At 41.0% G+C, this 16629-nt stretch overlaps 1 pseudogene; it reads right to left on the bottom strand.

Annotated features, from left to right (window-relative positions):
* Positions 1-263: 263 nt before the first annotated feature.
* Positions 264-1974, bottom strand: LOC102875907 (annotated as a pseudogene).
* Between the last annotated feature and the right edge of the window lie 14655 nt (positions 1975-16629).

Below are 16629 nucleotides of genomic sequence, written 5' to 3'. Positions count from 1 at the left end.
TTTTTTGCATGATAATGTCTACATTTTTTAAATTTTCTAACTCTAGTTCTGTGTACATTTCCTTATAATACTTTTGTCTTTTTGAGTTATCCTTTGAAATCATCTATGCATCTTTATTTTTTTTATAATAATGTTTTTATTATTTATCACCCAGTAGTGGATATAAACACAAAGCACTTAACTTAAAGATAAGAAGAAAACATTAGGAAATTTCTAGAATACTACTGCAAACATAAACGTCACCTACAGGACAATTAAATCAGTTAATCATTTTGGTCATCATCCCAGTCTTTCTTGCCACTTGGAGTCTTCGGTCCACCAGCTGGTTTTACCATGATGATTTGATCTACTCTCAGTACAGTGACAGCAGCATTGGTAGCCAGTTTGATAACCCAATATATCTCCAGGTAGATATCAAGAACACCAGCTTCCAACATGTCCTTTACAGCAGGGGCTTCAGCCTCAATATCTAATACAATGTTTTAATTGCCTTTTTTATATACTGCATAAAGTTTAGGGATTACTTCATTAGCTTTAACTCCAGAAGTTTCTGCCAGCGCTCGAGGAATAGCCCCAAAGGCCTCAGCAAACTTCTTAATAGTTCAAGTCCAGGACACGTCTCACCATATGACATGATTTGTCTGGTAAGCTCTATTTCTGTTGCTCCACCTCTAGGTACAAGACATTTATCCCTTGTGAGAACTTTGAAAGTATTAACACCTTCATCTACTGCTCTTTCTATATCATCCAAGAGACAGTGGATCCTCTTAGTACTATGGTAGAAATGGTACCATCTTCTTTTTCATGCTTAAAAACAACCACCTGGGGGCAATCTCCTCCTGTGCCAATTGGATCCGATGCAACAAAAACCAACCAACCAACCAACCAACCAAACAAACAAAAAAACCAGCCAGCTGGGTGTCTCCAACTTCTGAGAGAAAGACACTGTCACAATGGCCCATTTCTTCAACGATGGGGGAGTCAATCTAGGAAGAGCTGTAGCACCAACTGTTTTATATAGTCTTCTAAGATCCTTTTCTCACCAACATGATATTACATTTGTTTGCGTAGTGAAGAGCCATGTCTGCCACTTTGCCACTTGTTACTATGACATTTGCACCGGTATCAGCAATAGCTTTGACTTGTGGATCCATGAGATTTTCTTCTCCCTTATTACAATTCATCAGTTCTGCAGTTGTTATCAACACTGTTCCCTTAGTTTCTCTTATCATGCCATCAAACGGACAAGAATACACTGCTATTTTTGCATCTTGGATAGATGTAACATCACCTTCCGTTTCCTTTTTAAAAACCATGCCATGCAATACTGATGAGGAATATATTCCAGAGCCCAGGATTTTACAAACTCTGATGTTATCAACATTGAAATGGCCAGAATCAGGGAAAATGGATACAAATGCCTGGGCAATACACTTGGCCAGAAACCTTCATTACCATACTGTTTACTCATGATGGAGGCACGTAGAAGAGATGATACCTTGTCAACATCTCAGAGGTTTTTTGCAGAGCAACATACCAAATCAGGAAGAATCTCATGGGCTCTTCTACAGGCTATTTCATAACCCTCCATGACCTCAGAAACTGACCGGCCAATTCTCAGAAGCTCTTCAGCCAATTCCGAAAGAGCACCAGCAAACACCAAAACAAGTTTGTGCCATCGCCAGCCTCTTGCACTTGCCTGTGAGAGGCCATCACAATCATTTTTGCTGCAGAATGTTGTACTTCTAGCTCTTTTCAAATAGCTGCTGCATCATTTGTCACAAACAGCTTCTCCAGGTGGTTGATAACCATTTTGTTCATTCCATTTGGTTCGTATGCCGTATGAGTGGTTTGGGCAAGCTCCTTGGAAGCCTGAATGTTAGTATACAAAGCCACTTCCAATCCCAAAAAAATGTCTCACTCCTTCCTTGAGCATCTGAGCAAAGCCCGGGGCTTTGAGACGTGGAGCGCCATGGCCAGGCTGCACAGAGCAGCTCACGCCCTCGCCAGGAGGATTCCATCTATTCATCTTCACTTCAGCACTTCTCCTGTTTGTTTTGGGTCCTCAACGTTCTAGTGCAATTTTCTGATTCTCTTCTTACATCCATTTTGGTCTTTTTTTTCTTCTCTGTCTTTGTAATGACCTTTTGCTTTCTTCACGGGTCATCCCACAACTCATCTGGTCTTTGATGGCTGGTGTTCAACACCTCAGATCTGTTTTTGAGATGCCTTTTTATTCAGGTTGGATAGACTCAAGGTTGTTTGTGTTTTGGCTCTTGTGAACTTGTATTCATTTTCTTCTGCTTCAATTTGAACTTGCACATAAGTAATTGATTGTCTATTCCACAGTCAGCACCTGAATTGGTTGATGTCTATTTGTTGGGTTTGTTATTTTCTTTTCAGTTCAATTTGAACTTGCATTTGTATTATTTTTTTTGTGGGTTGTTCTTTTCTTGTTGTATGTCGTCAAGTCTGATCCAATTGGCATAGGATCAATTGGCACAGGAAGAGATTGTTCCTCTTTCTCCAGCAGAGCATCTCGTGGATTCAAACCACGTGCCTTTGGGATGACAGTGCAGCTTCTTGCCACTAGGCCACCAAAGCTCCCTCTGAATTGGCTTTGTCTTCTGATATTGAGCTTCTCCAACACATTTTATTTTCACAGATGTCAGTCTGATTCTTGTGAAAGCTATCAGATGAAGTCCCTGTGTATAGTTGCTGTTTGTAGTTCCACTGCTAGGAAATTAGAACTGAGATACAGATTGTTCATTGCAATGTTCATTGCAGCATGACTCACAATTGCAAGAACATGGAAACAGCCCAAATGTCCAACAATCAAATCAACTGAGAAATTGTGGTACATTCCCATAATAGAATATTACACAGCACTCAGGAGCAACGGGTTTGAAAAATACTACATAACTTGCATTATGCTTAGTGAACCCAGTCTGTCTCATAATGATAAGTACTTCATAAGATCATGATCATAAAAATAGAAGGATAACTGGTAAACATGTATGGGGCCCAAGAGGGAAAGGGCATGGGAGCAGAGGGTTGAGAGTGGACAAGGGTATACAGGGTCACATAATTTGGTGGGTGGAAGAAGGGGGTAAAGGAAATGGAAAAGATTAGGCAGGGACCTGAAAAGATGGGGTAATGGTGGGCATAGTTCAATGGTGATTAATTTTATAAAATACGATGTATGTGAATGATTGGATGAAACACAATGTGAATGAAGAAAAGTTTGAAACACAGTGTATGTAGATTTTGTATGCAAACTAATATAAAATAAAAATTTCTCAAAATAGTGTATATTATTGTTGTGGTGTATCACTGAGTCAGAACCAACCAATAGCCAACCCTCCAGTGGGTTCTCAGGGGCAGTCAATCACACAGGAGGAGATTGCCCATCTTTCTCCTGTGGAACATCTAGTGGATTCAAACCACATGTCTTTGGGATTGTAGCTGTTTGGCACCTTACTAGGCCACCAGAGCTCCCTAGTTACTAATTATTTTGTAAAACAGTGATTCTTTTTAAAAACTTTGAATGCTGGTTTTTATATAGTCATTAATGAACATTATAATATTACTCATAATCCATCAATGCCTTTTATCACCATGTCTCCTCAAATTCTCACTGTACTTTGCCTATTCCTACACAAACAGAGATTCTTTTACAAAATATGGGCCAACTAACAAAAAAGAAAATAGTCAGGGGGAAGTAATATCTCTTTACCTACATGTCTTTTTTTGTTCTAAGAAAGATACACATAAGTAAGTTCCCTAGTTTTTTTATGTATTAGATAATCTATTCTTCCTGATGGTGGGAAAGCCTCTTCTTGAGTTTTCCTGGAAATGTCAAGGCCACATAGGCAATTCAGTGGTTATAGGAAGAGCATAGAAGATTCAAAATGGTATCTGGACTAGTCAAGGCTCAGGATGGAGTAAAGCTCAAACTGCAGGCCAAGCAGCCTTCTGCAAACCAAGCGCTCACACTCTAAAGAATCCCAAATTGAAGAAAATGAGAACTGAGGCACAAACGGAGACTTGTACACCAGTGTTCATCACAGCATTTTTCACTATCACAAGAACATGGAAACAGCCCAAATGCCCAACCACAAATGAATGGATTGAGAAATTATGGTACTTTTGCACAATGGAATACTATGCAGCACTCAGGAGCAATGATTTTGTAAATTATTACCTACCTTGGGAGGGATTGGAGCGGATTATGCTGAGTGAACTAACTCAATCCCACAAGGATAAATATTGTATAAAATCATTATTGTAGAGTGAGTATAAGGATCCAAGAGAGGTTGGAGAGGTTGGAAGCAGAGGGATGAGGATGTGCAGGGGGGTTGGGGGGAGGGAATGATGACTAATCATAGGTTGTAATTTGATGAGGGGGTGAGGGAAATGGAAATAATTTGTTCTTGAAAACAATGTATTCTAATTTTGTAAATAAAATAGTAGAAAAAGAAGAAAAAAGAATCCAAGATAGAATTAAAATGACAGGTACACCTGTGATTAGAATGTAAGACATATATTTTGAGTGGCACAATTTAATCCACAACACTCAATGAGCTAGAGTGATTTAATAGCCTCAACAACATACATGGGCACCCGAGCCATCATTAAGATGGCTCAGGATGAGTGACATACTTGTAATACTTCATTAACAACAATAAACTTCACTTCGATAGTTCTCATTTGGAATACAAAATTAATTTCAGGTAGAAATCAGCTATGGCATCCATTTCCATTGATTCCCAAAATAAATATAAGCATTTTGTCTTAAGAAGAAAAAGAATACAAAATTATCAAAAGTCAAGGGCATGGCTGTGCAGTTGAAACCCACTCACAGCTGACCTTCCAACAAGTTTCCAAAGTAATAAACTCCTTGGGAGGATATTGACCATCTTTCTGCCTTAGGGCTGATTGTGGATTTGACCCACCAGAGAGGCAGGGCTTTGGGCTGCCAGTGCCACTCCCTACCTCACCACAACTCTTCCTTGCAAGTTAGGCTGTTGCTGTGATGGTTGTTGTTAAGTGTCATGGAGGCAGCTATGACTCTATGAACCTTGCCCTAACCTATACCATCCTCATGATCTCCACTGTGCTTGAGCCCGTTGTTACAGTTACTGGGTCAATTCATTGTGTTAAAAGTCTTCCTCTCTTTCTCTGACCCTCTAACTTTTTCAGCGCCATGTCTGTCTCCAAGGACTGGACCCTCCTGATAACATGCCAGAAGTATGTGAGATGATGTTTCACCACCCTGGCCTTTAAGGAGTACCCTGGTTGCTCTTCCTCCGAGGCAGATGTGTTCTTTTGGCAGTCCCTGGGATAGTCAGTTCTCTTCTCCAACACCACAGTTCAAAGACATCAATTCTTTGGTTGGCCTTCTTACTTGGTTATCCACCTTTCAGAAACATGTTGTTGTTGTTGTTTTTACGTGCATTGAGTCGAAATTGACTCATAGCTCACTCTCCAGTGAGTTTTCAGAGGCTGTCAATTGCACAGGGGAAGACTGCCCATCGTTCTCCTTCAGAGAAACTAAGGGATTAGAACAGCTTGCCTTTGGGATGACAAAGCAACTCCTTACCCACTGGGCCACCAAGTTCCCTTGAGATGCATAGGAAGCAGTTGAAAAGACCGTAACTTGAATCAGTCACACTTTAGTCTTTATATTGACAATGTTGCTTCTTAACACTTGGAGAGGTCCTTGATAGCAGATGTCCCCAGTGCAACACAACTTTTGATTTGACTATTGTTCGCATAGGTGTTGATTGCTGATCCAAGTAAAATAAAATTTTTCTCCATTTATCAGGATGCTGCCTATTGAAAACTGGTATTGGTGTAGAATATTAAATATGCCATGCACTGAACAAAATCTGTCTTAGAAGTGTGCCAGATGCCCCTGAGTAGAGAGAATAGTGAAACTTTTCTTCAAATACTTTGGATATGTTATCAGGAAGGACTAGTCCTTGGAGAAGGACATTACGCTTGGTAAAGCAGAGACAAAAAGGAAGACTACCAATGAAATGGAATGACACAGTAGCTATTGTTGAATGGACTTAAGCATAGGAAGGATTTTGAGGACGTTGTAGGACTACGTAGTCTTTCCTATTGTATATTTGGTCCTGATAAGTCAACATTTTACTTCTATGCATAGGGATATGATGAGTCCACTACTTAAACTATTGATGGTCAGGCCTGCTTCCTGGTGAAGAAGACTTGAAACACTTACTAAAGAGAAACAAAGACTGTAGCCTTCACTACAGATTACAACTTAACAAAAAACAAAAATCCTCACAACTGGACCAATAAACAACATTATAATAATTGGAGAAAAGACTGAAGTTTTTTGGGTTTTGTTTTTTTATTCATTGTTGCACATTTTCTTCCCCCCCTTCCTTGCCCCTCTCCCTACCCATCCTGCAATGCACCCCTTGTTCCAGATTGTTCTTATACATACATACATACATGCATACATACATACATACATACATTCATACATATAATGCATAATAATATATTCCTTTTGGACAATTCTTCCCCTCATCTGTTCTAATGCAGTGTTCATTATCTATCCATTCTTTCCCCACTGCCTCTCTAAGCCCCCCATAACTTTCTTATTTTATAGCAGTGGTGTTATACTGTATTTTTCCTTTTGTGACTGAGATATTTCCCTTAGCATACTGTCCTGAAGGCTTCCCCATGTTGTGTAATGTTTTACTAGCTCATTGTTTTGGAATGCAGTGTAGTATTCCATTGTGTGGATACACCATAGATTTTCTACCCATCGTTTATTGATGGCCACTTGGGTTGCTTTTGTGAATAATGCCGCAATAAACATGAGTGTGCATAAGATTGACGTTTTTAACAGTTTCATATTATTTCAACCCACAGTCAACACCTATGGTAACACAGAAGGAGCTATCAAGAAATCTAAAGATATTACACTTGGCAAATCTGCCACCAAGGACTTCTTTAAAAGGCTAAAGAAGAAGGATGTTGTCAGTTTCAAGACTAAGGTGTGCCTGATGCATGTGATGGCATTTTCAATTACTTCATATGCACTCAGAAGTTCAACAATGAATAAGGAAGACCGAAGAATCAATGTCTCTGAGCGTGGCATTGGCCAATAATGCTGAATATTGATTGCCAAAAGAACAAACAAATCTGTCTTGGACAAGTGCAGCCAGAGTGCTCTTTAGAAGAAAGCATGGGAGGCTTCATCTCAGATATTTTGAGTAGATTATCAATAGAGACTGGTCCTTGGAAAAGGACATAATGCTTGGAAAAAAGGAGGGTCAAGGAAAGAGATTCATATCATGACCCCAACAACAGGCATAAGCACCATGGCAATTGTGAGGATAACACAGGATGGGGCAGGGTTTCATTCTGATGCACATGGGATCACAATGAGCCAGAGATGACTCGATGGCATCTAACAGCAAAACGAGTTGGGAAAGGAGCCCTGGAGGCTTAGTGCAACACATGTTGTGCTACTCTGCATGAAGAGTCATATCGCACTTCAGAGAAAATAGGGGCAGTCTCCTTTCTGCCCTCCATAAAGCTTCAGAAATGGATGTCGACCCCATAGCTGACTGGTGGGTTTTCAGAGGCAGTCAATCACTCAGGAGGAGATTGCCCATTCTTCTTCCACAGAGCAGCTGCTCATAGAGAGCTCCTATGAGTAGGAATCTGCTTTGCTTTCTGGCTTATGCGTCAGCATCTACTGTATGAGACAACGCTTAACCACAACAAGGTAGTGAAGAAAATAAATTTCATTCTTCATTGGAAGCAAAGAGAAAGTAAAGGTGGCCAATGGGTGGATGTGTTATCATAACAATATGCAAATGCAAACTAACAGTAAAGATCACAGTTCAGTAGAAGCTTCACTATTCCCTAGATTTACTCAAAACTGTTGAATCACTCTGTTTTACAAATAATTCCTGAGACAAGTTTAAGTGATAATACCCAGTAGAGTCTTCCTTAGTCCAATAAACTAAAGGGAATAGACAAGAATAACAATAGCCCTTTATCTTTGTTCTAAGAAAGACACACCTAAGCAAATTCCCTAGTCTTTTAATCCCTGAGGACAAGATTATCTCCCACTGAGCTTTCCTGCATTTACCTTGGTCTCTGTTTCTTCTTGGGTTTTCCTGGAAAAGTCATGCTCACGTTGGGGTTTCAATGGTCACAAGCACTGTGGAAATGTTGTTGGAAGGTGCCCCTGTGCTCTGACTCACAGTAACTTTATGTACCACAGAAGGAAAGCGTGCCTTATCCTCACACTCTTTGCTATGCAGTCACTGTGTTAATCCATCTCTTCAAGGTCCCTCCACTTTTCTAAACATCAAGTCTTTCTCCAGGGACTGGTCCCTCCTGATACTCTATATCTGTGAGACAAAACTGTCATCCTCCTTGTTTCTAAGTAGCACTCTGGCTGCACTTCATCCAGGACAGACTTGTCCCATCATTCATCTGTCACCTTGTCACAAATGGCGCCTTTTGTATTGTTGTGATAGTAGAAGTTACACAAAACTGGTATTTTAAATACCAGCAAGATCATCCATAGTAGACAGGTTTCAGCAGAACTTCCCAACTAAGACAGACTAAGAAGCAGGACTGGTCATCTCCTTCTGAAACAATGAACCCGTGTAAACCCTAAGAATAGTTTTTGAACATTGGGGAAATAACAAAGAGGCTTCAAAATGGACTTATCTGAAGGCTCAAGATGGAATTAAGCTCCAACTGCAGGACTCAGTTCTACAAATCAAATGCACTTAGAGTTCAGGCTCTATAGCAGTTTTAAACCATTTGTTGAAATTAAAAAACCCACTATTTAGCATAGTCTGCACCTGCATGTTGAGTAACTCAAATTCCTCTTGCTTAATTCCTTGCATAGGTTTTGACGAAGCAACATTTTTACTTCTTTGCTTTTGCTAAAACTTAAACTAGAGGTTTATGTTGACTGATATTAATACAGCCCTCTAAATCTCACACAACAATTTTTAAAATGACTATCTGTTTTCCACCTATTCCAATTTCTCTGCGTTAGGCCCAAGGTCTAACACAGAGGGAGAATAAAGGATTCAAAGAATAGGACATGCCAACAAAGGGAGTGAAAGGCCTCACCCACCTGGCTGAGCTATCAACAGCAATGGAATGTCTATAAAAATCTGCCCCAACCCACCTTGGGTGCGGTTTCCCTGGTCTATCTCTTTCTCTCTCCAGGCCAAGGAATATCGCCTGGGAGACCCCTTAATAAAACTGTTTTAAGCTTGCTTGCTTTCTCTCTGGTCTTTTCCTTGAGTCCTTGGCCTTGCATTCAGTGTGAAGACCTAACACTCTGTATTTACACACACACACACACACACACACACACACACACACTTGCACACGCACACGTGTTTGTTTGAAACTTCTTTTTGGTGGCCTGTTGTTGTTGCTGTGTATCTTTGAGCTGGAACAAACTTGTAGCTGACCCTTCAGTGAATTTTCAGAGGCAGTTCATCACACAGGAGTTGATTTTCCATCCTTCTCATACAGAGCAGCTGGTGGATTCGAACCACAAGCCTTCATGATTGCAAGGCAGCTTCTTACCACTAGGCTACCAAACCTTCCATGAAGATTCATAGTTATAGTGCATCTCTTATAGACACATAAGGTTTGGCCTTGCTTTTTCTACTCCTCCCCTTTAACTCATTTGACAATCTTCACTTTTTAATTGCAGCTTTGTTGTTGTTAGGAGCAATCGAGTTGCCTGCAATTCAAAGCAACCCTATGCACTAGCTTTGAACTCTGTCCTATACTGAGTCAATCTCACCACCTCTAAAATACCTGCCCCCATAATTCCTGTTACTGAGTCAATCCATCTCATCCAGGGTCTTCCTTGACCCCTCCAGCCTTCCAAACATAATGTCCTTCTCTGAGGTCTGGTTGTTCCTGAAAACATGCCCAAAGTATGCGAGATAGAGCTTCAAAATCCTTGCCTCCAAAGAGCAACTTAGTTTCACCCTCTCTATGAAAGACCTATTTGTTCTCTTGGCTGTTAATAATATATTCAATACTCTTCTCCAGCACCACAGTTCAAAGGCCTCAATTCTTCTTCTATCATCTTTGATTATTGTCTAGCTCTCTGATGCATAACAAATAATTGTGAAGACCATTGTCTAGATCAGGCACAATTTAGTATTTAGAGAGAACTCTTTGCTTTACAGCACTCTAGAGAGGTCCCTGATAGCGATCTACATAATACAAATTCATCTTTTGATTTCCTGGCTGCTTATACCAAGAATGTTGCTTGTGGAACCAAGCAAAATGAAATTGTTAACAATCTCAGTCTCTTCTCCAAATATCATGATGCTCCCAACTGGCTCAGTGGTGAGAATCTTTGTTTTCTTGACTGTGAGTTTCAATCCACATTGGAGACTGTAGTCCTTGAAGCATAGTATGCTATTGACTCAGTTTGATCTGACCTGTTAGCCGGATATTTGCCCTGAAGACAAATGCTTCTCATTATGCTTATTTATTTATTTTATTTTAATGGTATCCAAACATGTTTGGAAACATGATGACCTGCAGTTTCCCAGCATCCTGAATGCATTTAGCTAGGGGTGCAAGTGAAGCAGCTTTTTTTAGGGTCCTAGGTATGAAGCATGTAGGCATAACTTATTTAACCAACCCCTGGTTGTCCAGCTTATGATGTGGTCATAACAGTAAAGGTGGAGAGGAAGATTATAGTGATAATTGGTTAATCTCCATTCCTACAATACCTTTTTTTTTTTAAAGTGGAAAATGGTTCTTTCCATTTCTTTAAATTGTGGTTTCTTTTCCTATTCTATTTTCAGTTGTTGTTGTTGTGTGAGTCACAAATGACCCACAGCTGACCCTCCAGTGGGTTTTCAGAAGCAGTAAATCACATGTGAGGAGATTGCTCATCTCTCTCCTGTGGTGTAGCTGGTAGATCCAAACCGTGTATCTTTGAGATTACACCATAATTTCTTACCACTACTCTAACAGAGCCCCCCAGTTACAGTATGTGTGTGTATATCAACGCTGAATGCTCAGCATTCAGTGATCTGGCTCCATCTCCTGATCTCTGCTGACCCACCTCCACAGTCCTGTTGACCATACTCTGTTCCAGCCACATGGGACCGTTTTTGGATCCCACAACCTGTCCTGCTGATGTCTGTTCATGTGAACACATGGTTTCCTTTACTGAGAATTCAGATTCCTTTTGCCTGACTGGTCAAGATTACTTCTTTCTAACAGGCAACTTTTTTTTCCCACTGATTAATTTGAACAAGTCACTTACTCTTTCCGAGCCTCCATTTCCTCATCTGTAAAGTGAACATAATATTGTTGTTATAAGATTGCACTTGAAGGGAAACGATATCTGAAGGAAAACAAGTTGAAGTAAAAGAGCTGAACGGGCGGTTTCAAAGGGCAGCTTGGGAGGACAAAGCAAAGTATTATAATGGAATGTACAGAGGGTTGGAATTGGCGAATAAAAAGGGAAGAAATCACTCTGCATCTTTCAAGCTGAAAGAACTGAAAAACAAATTTAGGCCTTGTGTCACAATGTTGAAAGATGCTATAGGTAATGTATTGAATGACCCAGAAAGCATCAAAAGAAGATGAAGGAAATACGCAGAGTCCCTGTACCAGAAAGAATTGATTGACATTGAAAAAATTTCAGAAAGTGCCATATGAACACTAGTCAATGGTAATGTAAGAGGAAGTGGAAGCTGCCTTGAAGGCATTGGCAAAAAATAAGGCTACAGAAATTGATAGGATACCAAATGATGTGTTTCAATTAACAGATGAAGCCTTGGATGTACTCACCGGTCTATGCCAGGAAATTTGGAGGACGACTGTTTGGCTAGTGGATTGGAAGAGGTCTATATTTGTTACTATTTCCAAGATGTGTGATCCAACTGAATGTGGAAATTATTGAACAATATCGTTGATATCACATGCTAGCAAAATATTGCTGAAGATCATTTAAAAACAGCTGGAACAGTACATAGATAAGGAATTGCCAGAAGTTCAAGCAGGATTTAGAAGAGGCCAGTGACACCAGGGATATCATTGCTGATGTCAGATGGATCCTGGCTGAAAGTAAGGAATATCAGAAGGATGTCTATCTGTGCTTTATTGACTATGCAAAAGACTTTATTGAGCATGTTGTTAGGAGCGGCTATTCCTTGGAAAGGAACATTGTGCTTGGAAAGGTAGAGGGTAGGCAAAAAAAAAAAAAGAAGACCCTTAATCAGATGGATTGACACAATGACTGCAGCAATGGGCTCAAGTAGATTAGAAATTATGAAGATGGCACAGGATAGGACGGAGTTCAGATCTGTTGCTCATAGGGTCAACAGCACCTAACAACACTGTACAATACCTGCATCTGGAAAGAGCTCAACAATTGTTGGGTAATGGTATGTTCTTTTTCTGTACCTATATATTATTTGGTGATATCTGCTCTGATGACTTAGTGATAAGGAGTTTTGCTGTCAGTCCACAGGGAAGTGTTTCAAATGTACCTGCTGTTCTGCGGGTCAAAGATGGGCAATCTTCTCCCATGCTATTTACTGCCTTTGAAAACCTGGAGGGTCAGCTATAAGTTGGTGCTTACTCAATGGTACACAACAACATACAACATTCCTTTTCCTGATGCCTTTGGCACCTCCATGGGTATATCCACTTCTCTTCTCCCTGACTCTCCTGCTTATAGAGTCTATTAAACTGGAGGACACCTCTTTATTCACATTTGCTCCCTTATATAAGATAAACGCTCTTCTCTCTCTGTGTGTCTCTCCCTCCCTCCTCCCCCTTCTCTCGTGTGTAATGTCAAATCAGATCTGACTAGCACAGGAGGAAATTGCCCCTCCTTCTTCAGCAGAGCATCCAGTGGATCTGAACCATGTGCCTTTGGGTTGCAGCTCAGCTTGTTGCCATTAGGCCACCAGAGCTCCCCCAACATAAACTTTCAGTGGCATAGATTGTTGTTTAATTTGCCTTTGGATCCCAGACCTAGGTTCATACTTAGGGTTTCAATAATTATGTGTAGAATTTACTATTCTCACAAAAGGAGATCAATATTGCACAGCGAGAAAAGAACAGAGGCACAAAGCTGTCTGGGGGCCGGTGACCAGTGAAGCTTTATACCGTAGCCAGTACTTGTACATTAGCACAAATGTAAATCCAGTCATTTAATTGATAAAACCATACGAGTTTCAGGATTTTGGACAGAATATAGGAGAAGCTCTCATCATCATTGTCATCATCTCATAGCTATCAAGACAGGATCGACCTATGGCTAACTCTACAGTAGGTTTTCAGATGCTGTAACTCACATGGAAGGAGATGCTGGATTTGAATAGGCAGCACAACTCCCTGTCCACTAGGCCACACCATTGTACAATGAAACTCAAAGCAAAGATAATGACAAGGCTTACAGTCTTCTAGAAACTCATACAGTCTTAAGACTATGACCCACCCTTTGAGTCTGGGACTAAACTACCCCTTAAGTTCAAGATTAATTGCATTGGGGGAGTCTCTCTAGAGTAATGAAGAATTAATCTAGAGAGTAAGGTGTGCCTGATATAGGCCATGGTCTTCACAATTACTTGCTATGAATCTGAGAGCTGGGTAATAACTAAGGATGATAGAAGAAGGATTGAGGCCTTTGAGTTGTGGTGCTGGTGAAGAGTCTTGACCATACCATGGATGGCCAGGAGAACAAACAAGTCTATCTTGGAGAGGGTGAAATAAGACTATTCCTTAGAGGCAAGGATTTTGAAGCTCCATCTTGCATACTTTGGGCATGTTGCCAGAAGGGACCAGTACTTGGAGAAGGACATCATCATGCTTGGAAGGCTGGAGGGTCAATGCAGGAAAGGAAGGTCCAGAATGAGATGGATTGACGCAGTGACTGGAGAAATGGGATTAGGTCTGTCAGAGACAATGAGATTGGCTCAGGATAGGACAGGGTTCAGAGCCACTGTACATAGGCTCACTATGAGTCGCAGGCAACTCTATGGCATATAATAACAACAAAATAGGCTTATAAGTTGAACAATGTCAGTTTAAAGACTAAAATACGCCTGATTCAAGCCATGTTATTATTTATCGTCAAGTTGGAACTGACCCATAGCTGACCCAGTTGGGAGGAGATTGCTGTCCTTCTCCTGCAAAACATCTGGTGGATACGAACCATGTGCCTTTTGGATTGCAGCGCAGTTTCTTACCATTAAGTCTCCAGAGTTCCTTGATTCAAGCCATAGTTTTTCCAATCACCTGCTATGCATCTGAGAGCAAGACAATGAAAAAAGGATGACAGAAGTCAAAGATGCCTTTGAGTTGTGGTGTTGGAGAAGAGTACTGAATATTTTGTGGACTGCCAAAAAGAACAAGCAAATATGCTTTGGAGGAAGTGCAGTCAGTGTGTTCCCTGGAGGCAAGGGTAGGAAAGCTTTGTCTCTCATGTTTTGGACATGTTATTAAGAGGGGCTATCGGGTGGCTCCTTGGAGGCAAGGATTCTGAGGCTCCGTCTAACATACTTTGGACATGTTGTGAGGAGAGACCGGTCCTTGGAGAGGGACATCATGCTTGGGAGGGTGGAAGGACAGAAGGGGAAGGCCCCTATGAGGTGGATTGATTCAGTGACTGGGATAATAGGGATGGGAGTGTTAGAGACAGTGCGATTGGCACAGGACAGAGCAGAGTTTAGGGGTCGCTATGAGTCACAAGCAACTCGACGGCACATAACAACAACAACAACATCCCTTAGAAAGGGACACCCTACTCAGAAAGGAGGAGAATCAACGAAGGAGAGGAAAACCCTCAACAAGAAGGACTGACACAGTGAGTGCAGCAATAGAATCATGAGTGTCAGAGATGATGAGGATGGTGCAGGATAGGACAGGGTTCAGCTCTGTCATTCATAGGATCTCTATTATTCATATTCAACTCAGGGCCCGTAACAACAATAAGGTGAACAATAACACCAGGGAAGCATTCTCCTCTCGGACTATCAACCATACAAGACCAAAACGGCAGCATTTGTCTCGAGACAAAGCTCAAAAAGCAGGAAGGGAGAGCATAGAAGAATAAATAATAACTATTACTAATTGTTAATAAAATTAATAACAATAAGAATCAAAAGAAGAAAGAGGCAGAGTGCTTTTACAATGTAAAGACTATGATTAATGTCATAAGCTAAAACACGAATGAATGATTGAATGGAAACCAATTTACTCTGTAGAGACTTTCACTCAAGGCAGAATAAGAAGTTGGGGAGTGGGGGGAACAGAGAAAGAAATAAGGAGTAAGGGCAAGGAAAAGAAGGAGTAATTAGGTGAGCTCTGGTGGCCTAGTGGCAAGAAGCTGCACTGCAATCCCAGAGATGCATGGTGCGAATCCTCTAGATGCTCTGCTGGAGAAGGAGAGACAATCTCCTCCTGTACTAGTCAGATCTGATTTGATGGGAGAGAGAGAGGGAGGGAGAGAGAGAAAAAAATTTTAAAAATTAAGAAAACAGAATAAATTTAAAAAGTAGTAAGGAATGAAGAATGAGAGGAAGCAAGAGAGCAGGTGTTCTTGAAGTTAGAGAACTTGAAGTCGGAGAACCCATAGTTTACTTCCCGTGGGTTTCCAAAGGCATTAATCATGTGGGAAAGGATTGCCTGTCTTTCTCCTTCGGAGCAGCTGGTAGACTCAAACATGAACCTTTGGATTGCAGCACAGCTTCTTGCCACAGGCCATCAGAGCTCAGTATTTTGAATAGTAGTAGGTGTTGTTGTTGTTGTTGTTGTGTACCATTGAGTTGGAACCAACCCATACCTGATCCTCCAGTGGGTTTACAGAGGCATTTAATTTCTCAGGAAGAGATTGCTCATCTTTCTCCTACAAAGCAGGGGTTGGTGGACTTGAACCATGTGCCTTTGGGATTGCACTACCATTTCTTGCCACGAGGCCACAGATCTCCCTACTTTGAATAGAAGTATAATAATAAAATCAACTAGCATTTATGGAATATTTACTATATGCAAGATATTGTGTTAAGTTGTTGTTGTTGTTGCTGTTAAGTGCCGTCAAGTCGTAGGCAACTCATAGTGACTCTATGAACGAAAGTCCTCAACACTTGTGTGTGAGACTTTCATCCTTTCTCCAGGTTCATAGGGTTTCTGGAGACAAGCTATTTACAGAAGTGGATGCTACTCCTACTTTCAAGCTTGTTTCAACCAGGGAGCGCCACCAAACACTGTCCACCATGGGTAACTGTTATCACATTTGACACATCGGTGTCACAGTGTTCAGCTTCACAGCAACCACAAGCTACCTCTGTAAGGCAAGCGGACACACGAGGGCTATACGACCTAGAAGAGTGTTTGACCAACAATAATTTTAAACATGCCTTAGGGCGACAGATTTGGACCACCTTTGGCTTGATAGCATTGCTTTTGGTCCACTAGGCCAACTGGTCTCTCTCTGTGTTGTTAAGTGCTGTCGAGTTGCAGGCAACTCATAGTGAGGGCCCTACGGTATTTTACCATTCTGGCTCGCCCAAACTCTTGCAATCTCTGGGCCACAGATCCCCAACTCATCTAGCA

The sequence above is a fragment of the Elephantulus edwardii genome, unplaced genomic scaffold (assembly GCF_000299155.1).
Source record: "Elephantulus edwardii isolate Elephantulus edwardi_28Jun2011 unplaced genomic scaffold, EleEdw1.0 scaffold00049, whole genome shotgun sequence".
NCBI lineage: Eukaryota > Metazoa > Chordata > Mammalia > Macroscelidea > Macroscelididae > Elephantulus > Elephantulus edwardii.
The sequence above is the reverse complement of the archived record's forward strand: the minus strand, read 5'-3'. Positions and strand labels throughout refer to the sequence as shown.